Consider the following 13,269-nt stretch of genomic DNA (forward strand, 5'->3'; position numbering starts at 1 on the left):
CTCCACCATTGGTCCATCACGAACTACTTCATGTCTTCTGTGTGCAAAAGTCTTTTCCATCTTGACTTTCACAACCTCCCTGTTGTTCCTCTTTACATCTAATAGTAGAGCTTTCTGCATGGCCTCAAGACTCTCCTCAGTTTCTGCTGTTGGGTATGTCGGGCAAAAATTCACCTCTGCTCTCTTTGCCTTTTTGACACCAAAGGCTGCACTGCATCTTCCTGCAGGTTTGTTTTTTAAAGAGTTCACTGTTACCTCTGGGCTACCCAGTTTTCTCAGGTGTGTGCGGTAGTTAGATAGTTTATATTTTAAACTGGTCTTCCATCCGCCACATCCACTGCAGGACCCCTTCTCAGTTAAACATGGATGTTTCTTGATAAGACTCTGAGCTACCTGTTCCATCTCCTTATCATGACATAAACTTTATACTTCACAATTTCCTGTACTAAACCATCAAGGATGGCTGACTTCAACTTGGGATCTGGAATCAGTACAGTGCCGTTTCGAATATAGGCTAAACTTGCCTGCTGAAGTTTTAATTCAGCATCATAGGAGAACTTAGGCACATGAAAAACAGCTGGCCAAGAAGACCGCAAGCTCTTTGACTCACTCGACGACAGTACATCTGTATCCACAGATTCAGCTGAGAGGGACGAAGAGTCACTTACAGAGGAAGACAAAGGGCTGAATGCTTGGGGTATTAGGACTAGAGAACCCATCTCATTATTATACGGCAAAGTTGGGGGCATTGACATATCAATGACTCTAAGAGTACCTTTGTCTTCTACTTCTGAAATTGAGGTAAGGTTGAGGAACTCATTTCCAAACAAGGAATCCATAAATTGAAGTTGAAAATTGCCCTGAAGTCCACACTGTTTCTTGACTTCAATCATAAGGTCATCAATGGATGCAGGGAGTCCATGGGAAAGAGTCAACCTCTGAGAGCTGCCATCAGTCAAGACGTCTTAAGGATCACAGGAGTCCCCATCTTCAAAGCTGTTTATTCTGCAAAGACACACAAATTAGACATCAGACATTCATACATTTTATATCTTAAATTCAGTGTTAAAAGCATACTTTTCCAATTGCTTGAGTGTGGCTGGTATGCAAGTTTATAATAAAAATAAACAAATAGGAGAAAATTAACAAATAGGAAGATAACCAAAATAATACTGGGTCACAGCTCTAATTTAGGTTTATATCGCAGAGTATGGTCTAGACCTGCTCTTTTATGAGTGCTATGAGATAACTGTTGTTATGATTTGGCACTATATAAATAAAATTTTATTTAAATACCTTTTTTAAAAAGACTGATTTTTGAATCACTTTTCCCCCGAAAAAACATCACTGCAGTTCAGTATAAAGGTTATTACTGTAAATCTGGTCCACATCAGAGGTCAGTGTTAGGTAGGAATATGGTGGGTTGTTAAACTAGATGATTGTATGAACTGTAATTCTAAAAGTTTCCTTTAGGTTAGACAGCTACTACAATCTAATCATGACTTTTCCACAAAGAAATGGTGACAGGTATGTCTAAAGATTTTATGGGTTTTCCCTCTGTGAGTCACTAATGTGAGCTGGCTCAGTTTCCCAGCATGTCAGTATAAAAGCAGGATTAGCTTCAGTGGTAAGCTTAAGAGTCTTAATATTAGAAATGCTACCTCTGATGCAGAAGAAATTAAGTAACATTGAACAAAATAAATTGAAAAAGGTAATGTTGAAATGACCTAATAAATTAAATTTTAGACTTTTGAAAGACTTATGACTTAATCATTATACAATAAAATTTCAGACATTTAAGGCTAAGGAACTGCAGACACCCTGGAATAGAATTATGAAAAAGGGTAGGTTAGAACAGTTACATAAATATACACACACACACACACACACACACACACACCTTGTTACTTTACAAATATGTGATAAAGGCAGGCAAAAGGTAAGAAGATGGTGCTGCACCATCCTCTAACCATATTTAATAAAGTAGACAAAGCAAATTGCCCCCCCCCAGTTGCTAGCGCACCTTTGATTTCAATATGCCTTTTCAAAGTCACCATGCGGGTTGCTCCAATCTTGTAGTCAACAAGCAGATAAGTATCAAGGAGTTCACTGAGTGCCACGAGAGTGAATGTTCTTGTGGGTGCTTGGCTGAGTTCAAAGGCTCTATAATGCTCTCTGTACCAACCACATAGCTCTTTGACAATACAGAATATACTCTCATGTAAAATGCAGATTTGGTCAATTTCACTGAATTCAGGCATTCCACCCACTGCTCTGTGGGCCAGTATCATTCCCTTCCTATATGTTATACCCTTGGTTGTCACACACTGTGCAAGGTGAACCTGAGGTGTGTCAGAGAACTTTTTCCTGATGACTTGGGCTATCTCCTCTTTGAGTAAGTCTACTGGTAGAGTGGATATAGCAGAGACCTCAAGGTCAGACTCAGAAACGGAGAGCTCAGATGGTATGCAATCATCATCTGATGCTTTGAGGCTAATGAGAGTGGCACATTTTAAGCAGCTTGTGTGTCTGATAACCTGCTTAAAAAAGCTATGCTTAGCCTCAAAGCGCATTGTCCACTGCCCAACAATTGGATCAAACAGCCTAATCATCTGGGGGTAGTGCTCCAAAAATGGTGTTTTGGAAGCAGCTTGATGTCAGGGAACAATTCTTTGTATCTCTGCCTGTGCTCTGTGATTTTACTTTCCAAAAAAGCCAGCGAGTCATCACTATGCACAGGGGCAACAATAAGCTCTGTAATGTCCTTCAGATCCATGAGAACAAGCCACGCAGGCTCATCTTCAGGTACAAGGGATCCAACCAAAAAGGTAAGAAGCGGAGCAAGCTCCAGTTTCGTGAGCATTTCCCCCACCAATTTTGAGCTGGAAAAACTTTGTGACACTACATGAGGTTTGTTTGTCTTGTCAGCCCATTTGTAGGGAAACTTCAGAATGGCATTGTTTAGGTCTGCTAACGTGAAAAGCTTTCTTGATATAAGCACTGTTAAGCAATGAGCTAGCTCTACTGGGATTATACCCTCAAAAACATCATGGGCAAGATCAGGTGGGTAGCCAAAGATGACATTAAAATGAGACAGATTTTTTGTAAAGACGCATTCCTTTTTCACTCCACAAAAACCTGTACCTGTATCTTGGGCTTGTTTGACATGGGCCTGATGAAGCTCCTTTGTTCTCAGACTGAAAACACCAGATGCAACAGAATGTAGCTGAATATCAGTACTCTTTCCTGTGCAAAATCTGCAATAGTATTCCACCGAAAAACTCTGCATAAATCCTGCAACGCTGTGTGCTCCCGGTTGTCTGCCACTACACTGAGAACTGTACCTTTAACTGACTCACCTAACAACGGGACATAAACACCCAGCTCCTCCAGAGTTTTCAGATCTTTTAGAAGAGGTTCAAAGATTTGATCATAACCATAGGTTTTAACATCATCGGTTTTGCACAAAACTGACAAATAGATAGATGACAATGATGAATGAGATCCCGGAGGCAAGTTAGCTAATACCCAATAAACAGCTCAAAGCTTGTGTTTCTTTCGCGAGGTGCCAAGCGGGTTACAGGTTTCAAAATCATCCACATAAAAATTTAGGATGATCCTTGGCTTTTCTCCTGTGAGGAAACTATTTTCCCTAAATAGGGAACCATCTGTTGCTGACTTGAACTGATATGACACTCCAGAACATGTGCTCTCCTGTTTTTGATGGCCCTCGACAACTGCATCAATGATATCCTTTCTACATAACAGCTGTTGTAAGGACTTCAATATCGGTACATATTGGAAACTGCATTTGTTTTTAGCATCAAGAATATATTCCACTGGCTCTACAACACTGAAGTTCTCCTTATAATACTTCTTACGCTGATATGCGGTACTGAGAGGGCCACCTTTTTGTATTGACCTTTGAATAGGATTACCAGAACAAATTGCATTAACAGTTTCTCTGATTATATGTTCATCGACAGGGAGGTTTCTCTGATGAAAGATCTAACTCACAATGTCACAAGATAATGGAACAGGTGCAGAAAAAGTCAAATGATGGAGTTCTCCTAAAAACACATCAACAGCTGTGCTGGGCACATGGTCCAAATGCTCCAGCTTCAGCAAAGCAGCTGCAAATCTTTGCTCTATGATCTTCTGCAAGTCCTCAGTTTGAGAGGGACTGTTTGAAGGAATGGCCACATTTGACTGTTCGACGAACTCCTGAGTATTTTCCTCCAATTCATTCACAGATGATATCCTAGTACGTATAACTACTCCAGGTTTAAAATCAACCAAAGTGTGATGGCAGTGCTTTCGGTTTTTGTGTGATTTAAATGTGAAATAAATGTTTGTTTTAAAGTCGCAACCTAAAAACATACAAATGACAGTCTCATTTCTTTTGAGATGTGCATTTATATGAGCAAAATAATCCCTCTCTGATGCTAAATCACTACAAGCACAGAGTTGGCAATTTAATATTGCTTCCTCTTTGCAAGTGACCCCTGTGGAGTGAATTTTTCTTAGGTGGACTATAAGGGCATTCCATGTCTTAAATGTGCATTGACAGTGCAGGTATGTACATGGTAAGCGAGAACTACGTCCAAAATGTGGATGCTTTAACTTGTAGTGATGCAAAAGATTGGACCTACTTGACACCGTTTCTGTGCAACCCTTACAACTCCACATTCCCACCACCTAGCCCTGTAACATACATCAAGATCGTCATTAGTCACATCATTGAAGCTCCAATCTGAAATTCATATAAAATCAAAAAGGTCCACTGCACTACCAAAATTCAAAACACACGATGAAAATGTGCTATTACTTACAAATTGATTCATAGGCCTTTAAATACAAGGACTTTACTGTTTTTATATTGTTCAAGGCTTGTTCGTAAAGTGAATTATTATGCAAAAAAGTGAAGTTTAAATTTTTAACAATAATCAAATGACAAAACATAATTGATACTTTCCATCTTTAACTGAAGCTCTACAGTTATTTTTGGAAATGTACTTCTAAGTCACAAAATCCAGATTTGGGGCTTAACAGCCACACAAAATAATATAATGACATCACTTACCACTATAAAGCCTTTGAGTATGCATTCTCTGCAAATAAAATGAAAGACCTATAAAATATGTATAATCAGTGAGGTGAACACAAACAAACAAATATAACAAAAGTCAGAGCAAGATGCAACCGATATAACTTTAACTTAAGTATTTTCTGTAATACAGTGCAATTTTGGAAACAATAGCAAGCTGAAAATAATTAAATAACTGTTAACTTAACGATTTATGGACGGCTTTTCAGTGTGTTTAAGTTTAACAACAAAAGAGTGGATCAGGAAACTGAAATGATAACTTAACGTTACACACAATAAATACACATTGCACACCAGCCGGGAGAGTAAAGACTACACTACATTGTCTATACAGAACAGTAAAACAAGTTCATTTAAGGCAATGTTAAATTACCTCTGATGAAAAATGGTGATTAAACTCAATTGTATCATGGATGTATAAAGAGAATGGCTGATTTCAATCAAAGCGAGAAAATCTAGTAGAGCAACAATCTACATAAAACACTATAAGTCTACTTGATTCAATCGTGTTCAAAAGGGAATATAAATGAATTGTGTTGCATATACAAACTTTCTTTGTGTAAATTCAAAGACCAGCTGTACCCACTTTCAGGGACGTGCACAGGGGGGTTGCTCTGGTTGCCCGGGCAACTGCCCGTTTGCCTTTCCTGACTCAAGTTGCCCTTCCGAGAAAAAAATAAAAATAACAAAATAATCGCGATCGCAAAGCCTCATTCACTTCCATTCGGGCACCGAAAGTGAAAGTCAGTAGGGGAAGAGCAAACTCTGTTTAAGTGGCTGCACTGCTGCAGCGCTGCCTGCACGTCAGTCGATTCTGTTCCCTACCGGAATTCCTGTTTACTTCCTTTATGCAATCATACTACAACAAATCATGCGTAGTTTGCCCAGTTACCATACGTGATACGTACCAACAGAAGTGAATACGAGCTAGAAGCGCAACTGAATGTACGGGAAGCCAAAAGGTTAAAAAAGGATTGTATTTTTTTCCGAAATCTAAGCGTTTTTTTATTTAATATTTTATTAGAAGCGAGTTTTCCCCATCTGTCAATTCAATCTAGATTATTTATTTTCAAATAAAAAAAAAAAAGGAAAAAAAAAAAAAATAATAATGTTTAAAAAAATGATAAACAATAATATAAGGAACTCTTTTTTCATGACTCGAGTCATGTTTTTCTGTTTGTTATTAATAGTAGTTTAGGTTATTGAGTGCTGTATTTAAGTGTTTTTACTTTTTGTATATTTTTTAATAAAAAAATGTTTTTTTCTCAGTCCTTCATATAGCCATGTTTTTTGTTTGTTTTTTTTTGGGGGGGGGGGGGGTGCCTTTTTCAGGTCAGAGCAACTGCCCTTCAAAATTCCTGTGCACGTCCCTGCCCACTTTTAGACCGTCTCCCAGAGTGCCCGTCTGGGACTGTACTGGATGAGATGAGCGCGCTGCTCTTCATCAGAGGTAGAAAATCGACACTGAAAACACTTGTGGTCAGACAGAAATATCACCACACCCACACATGTTCGCTTCAGCACCTATGATAAAGTGCAGCTCACAGCCGCTTCAGGGGGAATTAAGCATCCTTGAGCAGAGAGACAGTCAGAGCAATGTGTCTCTGAGCGAGGGGGACAGACGGCTGAGAGAGCGACGTGTGTCGCGGTCAGGTGTGTCATGATATCTCTCTACTTAGTGGCGGACTGTTAACCGTTCGTGTTGCAAGTAGGCTACATTGACTAGACGCTGACCGTCTCTCTGTGCGTGTGCAGGCTGTAACGTACTGCCAGCGACATCTGCGGTGTCGAAGCCAGCCAGGAGGCAGTAACATCACTTACTGCGGTTTGCCTTGGTATTAGCTTGGATTTTGTAGTTACTGCAATTTTGACACTTGCTTCTCTGAAACCATTTTAGATTAAAGTAGGAGACTTTGTCACAAGACAGAACAGATATCATAAAGCCCATTTGAAGTCTTAACTCAATTTTGAACAAACATGTAGTTATTGCGATTTACCTCTTGTAGGGCAGTAAGTATTTCCATAATATCAAGCATAGATGACCTGAGATGTTTGTGTTTCAGTCCACTCTAGCAACTGCTTATTCATAAAGACTGGAAGAAACTATCTGGTTGGGCTGTCTACAAACATTTGACAGGAAATGGCTGAGTTCTTGACTGCAATCTGTGACATTGGTAACAATTACCTCTCTCCCCTCCAGATGACGGCAGGGAGGATGACAGTGGTAAAGATGCAGTTCTTGAGGATTCATTACTTTAAGTTGAAGGTGCAACCACCTGTGGGAACTTCTACGATTTTGCTAACCATGGAGACCAGATTGACGCACTACATTATAGTCTATATCCCTTCAAGGAGCCAGACTGGCAGTACCAGTTGGTGTCTGACTGGGCTAGATGTGGTTTGCAGTGACTTTGGCTTCCAAATTCTCTAATGACAGGTTCATTAAGTGAAGTTAAAGTTGTGGGTATGTACTTGACTTTTCTTATTTAAACTAAAGTCTTTATTTTGCTGAATGCATGTTGTAAACTGACTAGGCTTTCACTTCATTCAACAGGCTCAAAGGCCCTGCTGGCTGTCATGGATGCTCCAGAGTCTTGAGGTTATAAAGTGAACCCTTTGACTAACACCTTGGCTGTACCCTTCACCGGGTGCTATGTGAAATGGCTAGGTTTCTGTAAATGTACTGTAAAGTAATTGCCTTGGCTCTGTAGTCTATTTAAAATTGGTGTGTAGTTTTGCATGTCTTGAATTGAGTTCATTTCTGAAAAAGCTCCTTGTGAAAAATTAGAATGACTGCTACAGCCAGCATTTGTATGTCAACGAGTTTGATCAGACAAGTTGCTTCCACATCTTGAGAGGTCTGAAGTTTGACCCAGGCGTGTTTCCTCGCTCCAGTGGCCAATCCAATACCACATTAAAGCTTATTGAGCCAATCCCAGCGCTGCCGCAACGACCTGCATGTCCGCAGCGGCCTGGATTCCCCCAAGGGCCTGAAATGCCAGCACCACCGACACGTGGTGCGTACAAACTGATTTCAGCAAATGTGCTGACTACAAATGTTGAATGGTAACACTTTTCAGGATTGATTTTTGATGTAGAATTTTTATTTTTTTGGTCATTGTCCTATTAAGTTGTGGCATCCCCACAGGAGAGCTGGTGATTTGTGGCCAGTCAGGAATATCGTCCTCAGACTGATGACGGGATGCTGTGTGGATTCTTCTACATCTGCCTGCTACTACCCAATGGATGGTGAGGCTTCTGATTAGGGAGACATGGTTTTAAAAAATGTTCAAATAGGAAATGTCTGTATTTCAAGTGACTTTTTTTTTTTCCCCTCTAGAGTGTACTGTCGATCAACACTTTGTTTGCCATTCGTGCCAACGCTGCATCCATCCCTGTGGAACCCACCAAGCTTGTTCTTACTGGGAGTGATGGGAGTACAAACTGTAAACTTGTCAATGACAAAGTTGCCATCATTAAGTTCAAAGTTACAGAATGTGGAGTTCATGCTTATGTAAGTTGTCCCCTTTGGGGTTTTTTTTTTCCCAATGCACTGTCCGCTTTGTTACTTTTTAGCAAGTTCTTCATAACTTGACTACCGTAAAACTTTTAATTTAAATAGTCCTAGTTAAGCTATATTCACACTGCAGGCCTTAATGCTCAATTCCGACTTATTGCCCACATGCGATTTGAGATTGACTGAACATTAGCAAGATCCTTGCTAGGAGATGGTATTATGTTGACTCATGGCTTACTACCATTTCAAACACAAATTCTATTCAACACTTTCACTGGACCTTGTTATGTTAACAATCTCAGGCTAATAAAAAAAAAACCTAAATTACAGCAAGAACTTCCTGTTCTGACAGGTGAGAAAAGGCCTGTCCCTGATAGATTCTTGTCCCAAATACAGGCAGCGTGTTTAATGCTGCAGCCCTCTACGTTTGCCTCGAGTTTCTCACCCTGACCTGCCATTGTAGCACACGGTTATGTCACAGGTTGATAGGGTTGCATTTAGATTTCAGATTATTGTATGTTCTCAATGTGGTGGCAAACCAATCCAAGCAGTCATTACTTGTGATTTAGCATCTGCTACATGTTGTGGGTTTTTTTTTTTTAAAAGGGATTTTAAAAACACATTCACTCTAAACATGCTGGGAGTCTTGGAGGGTGTGGTTCAGGCATAACATGCATGCTGTGTAATCTGCTGGGAAACCTGAAGCCAATAGCTGAGAAGTTGACTTTTCTTGACGGGAAGTTGGTGAGACGATCTATCTGGCTGAAGTGCAGACTGTCGTCCAATCTCTGACCCTCCAGTATGGCGTAATTACAACACATGATCCACTCTGGTAAGTGGGTTACACAATACACTCTGACTCTGTGGGCACAATTCTACTGATTCTGACTGAACTCCATGTGTTTTAAAACACACACCCTCCTCGCCCTCTGTCTGCCTAACAATGAGTCATATTTGTCTCCAGGTGTCCCAACCTTTATGCTGCAAATGTGTCCATCCTTAAAATCATTGACTGCAAAAATCGTCATCATAGCCTGTTCATGGTTGAAGCCTTCCAGTTTATGGTTCAAAAGACAGACAAATGCCTTGATGAAGAAGTGAGTAATCAGGAAGCCGTTATGGGCCTAAATTGTCAAAGCTATACTGTGTACAACCTGTGCAGACTGAGAGGAGCCCTGACACAGTAATGTGGTGACTTGTTCATTAAGTCTGTTAACCTGTTGACTAAATGTATTCTATCCTGCTGCTTTGATTGCAAAGAAATGAAACTTGCAAAATAAGTCGGTGTACTACAGCTTGTCTAGCTTTCAAGTGTGAAGTGTCTGTTCCACTTGAATTGCCTTCACTTGAGCTCAGTGTTTTTAAAAGTAATCAATTTCTTTTCTTCTAGGCACCATATTGATGCTGCAGAAGACTTATAAGGGGGGGGGGGGGGGGGGGGGTAAATATGAACTTTTTTCTTTTTTTTTTAACACTACACCAGGTCTTGTGGTTTGTTAATGTAGACTTGTGAGTCTGTAAATGACTCTTGAGTGGGATGAAACCACATTTCTCTTGTGAAACAGTGACACAGTTCATACAAGGATACTGTTGGTAGAGTGATCTTCAGCCTTTTGATCAAGGTTTGAGCAGAGGAATCTCTACACTGTATATTGTAGATAAGGAGAGAAAATGAGAGTGCAAATATCCAGAGGATCAATGGAAACACCTCAGATTAATGCAGTACTTCAACACCAAAACTACATCCTCTAATTGAAAAGTACTTGGATGATATAAGGGTGTAGAGCTGAAAGTGCTATATTAAGGTAACATGACAAAGGAAAATGCAATAGGAGGACCGATATCTTAAGTTTTATTAAAGTTTGGACTTTGTTGAAGAGGCTGCACGAAATGAAAGACTGACTTATGTTCTGAGAAGTCAACACATGTAAGGTACTTGGGAAGAAACAGACATACAGCTAAAAGCAAAGACAAGCTGGACAAAGGAAACGATTACTATGTTGAGATATACACTGCTCAAAAAAATAAAGGGAACACTAAAATAACACATCCTAGATCTGAATGAAAGAAATAATCTCATTAAATACTCCTTTCTTTACATAGTTGAATGTGCTGACAACAAAATCACACAAATTATCAATGGAAATCAAATTTATCAAACCATGGAGGTCTGGATTTGGAGTCACTCAAAATCAAAGTGGAAAACCACATTACAGGCCGATCCAACTTTGATGTAATGTCCTTAAAACATGCCTAATTTCCACCTGTTTGTTCCATTTGCACAACAGCATGTGAAATTGATCGTCAATCAGTGTTTCTTCCAAACAGATTTCACAGCAGTATGATTGACTTGGAGTTACATTGTGATGTTTAAGTGTTCCCTTTAATTTTTTTTGAGGTGTGTGTGTGTGTGTGTGCATATATCTCTATCTATATGCATCTGAAAGATATACATTTATATTTTTCTCTCAATACACAGGCCCCCATTTTAACAATGTAAGCGTATGGTCTGTGCACCGGGTGCATGGTTCAAAAGGGTCGTCCTTAGTCTGTGAATTAGTCATGGGTGTGTAGGGCATAAGATGCAATACGCCAATCCCTTTTAAAGCCAGGTGCGCTTGTACTTTGGCGCGTTGCTATTATAATAGCGTATTGAATGCCACATTATGAAAAACACCAATTGACTGAATTGCAGACAAGGAGCAGAGAGGAGATATGGAGAGAAGCGTGGATGTGATATAAAAACCATCTCTGATCATGAAGCCTATGTTACTCTGTAGTTTCAGTGAAGAGTCGGGAACTCCAGTCTGTTAACATACAAATGCTGTCTCCTAACATCTGGATCCTCACGGTGCTGCGTTAATATAAAATGATGATCCGGTTAAAGGTCACATCTCTCCCCTACACTGGTATCTTTATTTTGTGTTTTATTGATTTGAGTGTTTTTTAACGATTTACTTTCATAATTAGAGAGGTGGGTGTCAGTCATTTTACATGTTAAGCACCCAATAAAGTCACAACAAATGTCGCGGGGTAGCCTATTTGAGCAGCAGAACAGGAAAAAAACTGTAGTTATAAAGATGACAAGGACAGAGGAAACCGAATTCAACTTTTATCTACTAAAAATCATTTAAGACGCTTTGATGGAGCTCAGGATGGATCAGGAGGACAGCTGCTTTACTCCAAACGGTTTCACTGAACCTAGACTGTGTGTGAGACCTTTTGGATGTGTAGAAGAACACACAACATCAATTAACATCCTGACCAATCCTGCCAGCGTGTCAGGAGATTTTAATAATCAATGAAGTTATGCTGCTGTACCTTGTGCGTAAATGCACACAGTGTCACTAATGCGCCCCAACAATAACAAACAGTGAAATACTGTGCCATTGACTTTAGACCTGGGGTTTTTTCGTCAATGCAAAAAGGTCAATCCCTTTGCGCCGGTAGCAAGATAGGGCGAATAATCTTTTGGTCTTTTTGATAACCATAGGTTATTAGCCTGCTATGACAATTTCTGTATTTGTTTTCATCCCGTGGTGGCAAAATATAGATGCGAACAATTACTTACCTTACCCAATATTCTAAACACAGCTGAATAGCATAACTTGAAAAATGACACTATAACAATAATGTAGAATAAGGTGTTCTCAGGCTCCTGTTCTGCTTGTTTTTACAGACTCATTGGGCATGCAGACCAGTACTTAGGGAGAGCGGATTATAAACAGTTAGAACACTTAATTGTGAATATTGATTTCAAATTGTAACCCGAACTGAAAGTAAAATTAACCAACAATCAAGAGAATTTGGAAAATAATTTAATTCAAAATAAAAATATTGGCAGAGCACACATTAAGTGGGACAACTTCTTTCTTTGAATGTTAAAATCAAATGTTCTCTGGAGTGCAAATAGATCTATGGTAATTAAATGTAATGCTGCAGATAACTTGCTTAAATGTATAACTTCTTAACAAAACAGATGTGGTGTTTAAACACACTAATGCAACACTGTGCATTTTTGTATGATGTACATCTGTATCTGACTAATCAGACGTGTTTAGAGTCACAGTTCTGGCACACATAAATTGCCTGGCTGGAGGTGCAAACATCGCAGGCCCATTTGTTGCATTTCACACACTTAAACCACATCATCTTTAGAATACTGCATGAAAATGGCTCCACATAGATGAGGCCAAAAGAGATGTCAGCAGCTTATGTCAAAATCCTTAGCTTTATTTCTGATTGATTTGTTCTTCAACTTTACCTGCCTGACTGCCTTTAACATTATGTCAGGTGGTGTCCTGGCATTCTGTCTTCTGTTGATAATTTTCTTCCTTCCTTCAAAAACACACTCCTCCTTGCAATTACAAGCTTATTTTTCTATTACCTTTGTTGCCTAACTAAATTAATAACGTGTGTGTGTGTGTGTGTGTGTGTGTCTACTAAAATACTACATGCCTACGGTATAAGACCGTATATACTGTCATGAATTCAGTCTTGTCCAGGCATATGGCTGCTGCTGTAAACTACAGTGCATAATATTCTGTTTACAGTATCATTTAATACTTGTGTCAGAGGTAATTACTGCTGCTGCTGAAATATCAAGACACGTTATTGTCTCCTCTACTTTGTGCAAAGTTATCAT

The 13,269-nt window shown here is 39.5% G+C and overlaps 1 long non-coding RNA gene across 1 annotated transcript; it reads right to left on the reverse strand.

Moving 5' to 3' along the window:
* Window positions 1-964: 964 nt before the first annotated feature.
* LOC119909898 lies at window positions 965-5,197 on the reverse strand. Its single transcript, XR_005445567.1, has 3 exons — window positions 5,084-5,197; window positions 4,653-4,704; window positions 965-996 (listed from the first exon to the last, which is right to left on the reverse strand). It is a non-coding gene; the product is annotated as an uncharacterized LOC119909898 (long non-coding RNA).
* Window positions 5,198-13,269: the final 8,072 nt, after the last annotated feature.

The sequence above is a fragment of the Micropterus salmoides genome, unplaced genomic scaffold (assembly GCF_014851395.1).
Source record: "Micropterus salmoides isolate LMB-PRFRI ecotype aquatic unplaced genomic scaffold, ASM1485139v1 Ms_hic_scaffold_19, whole genome shotgun sequence".
In the NCBI taxonomy this organism is placed as follows: Eukaryota; Metazoa; Chordata; class Actinopteri; order Centrarchiformes; family Centrarchidae; genus Micropterus; species Micropterus salmoides.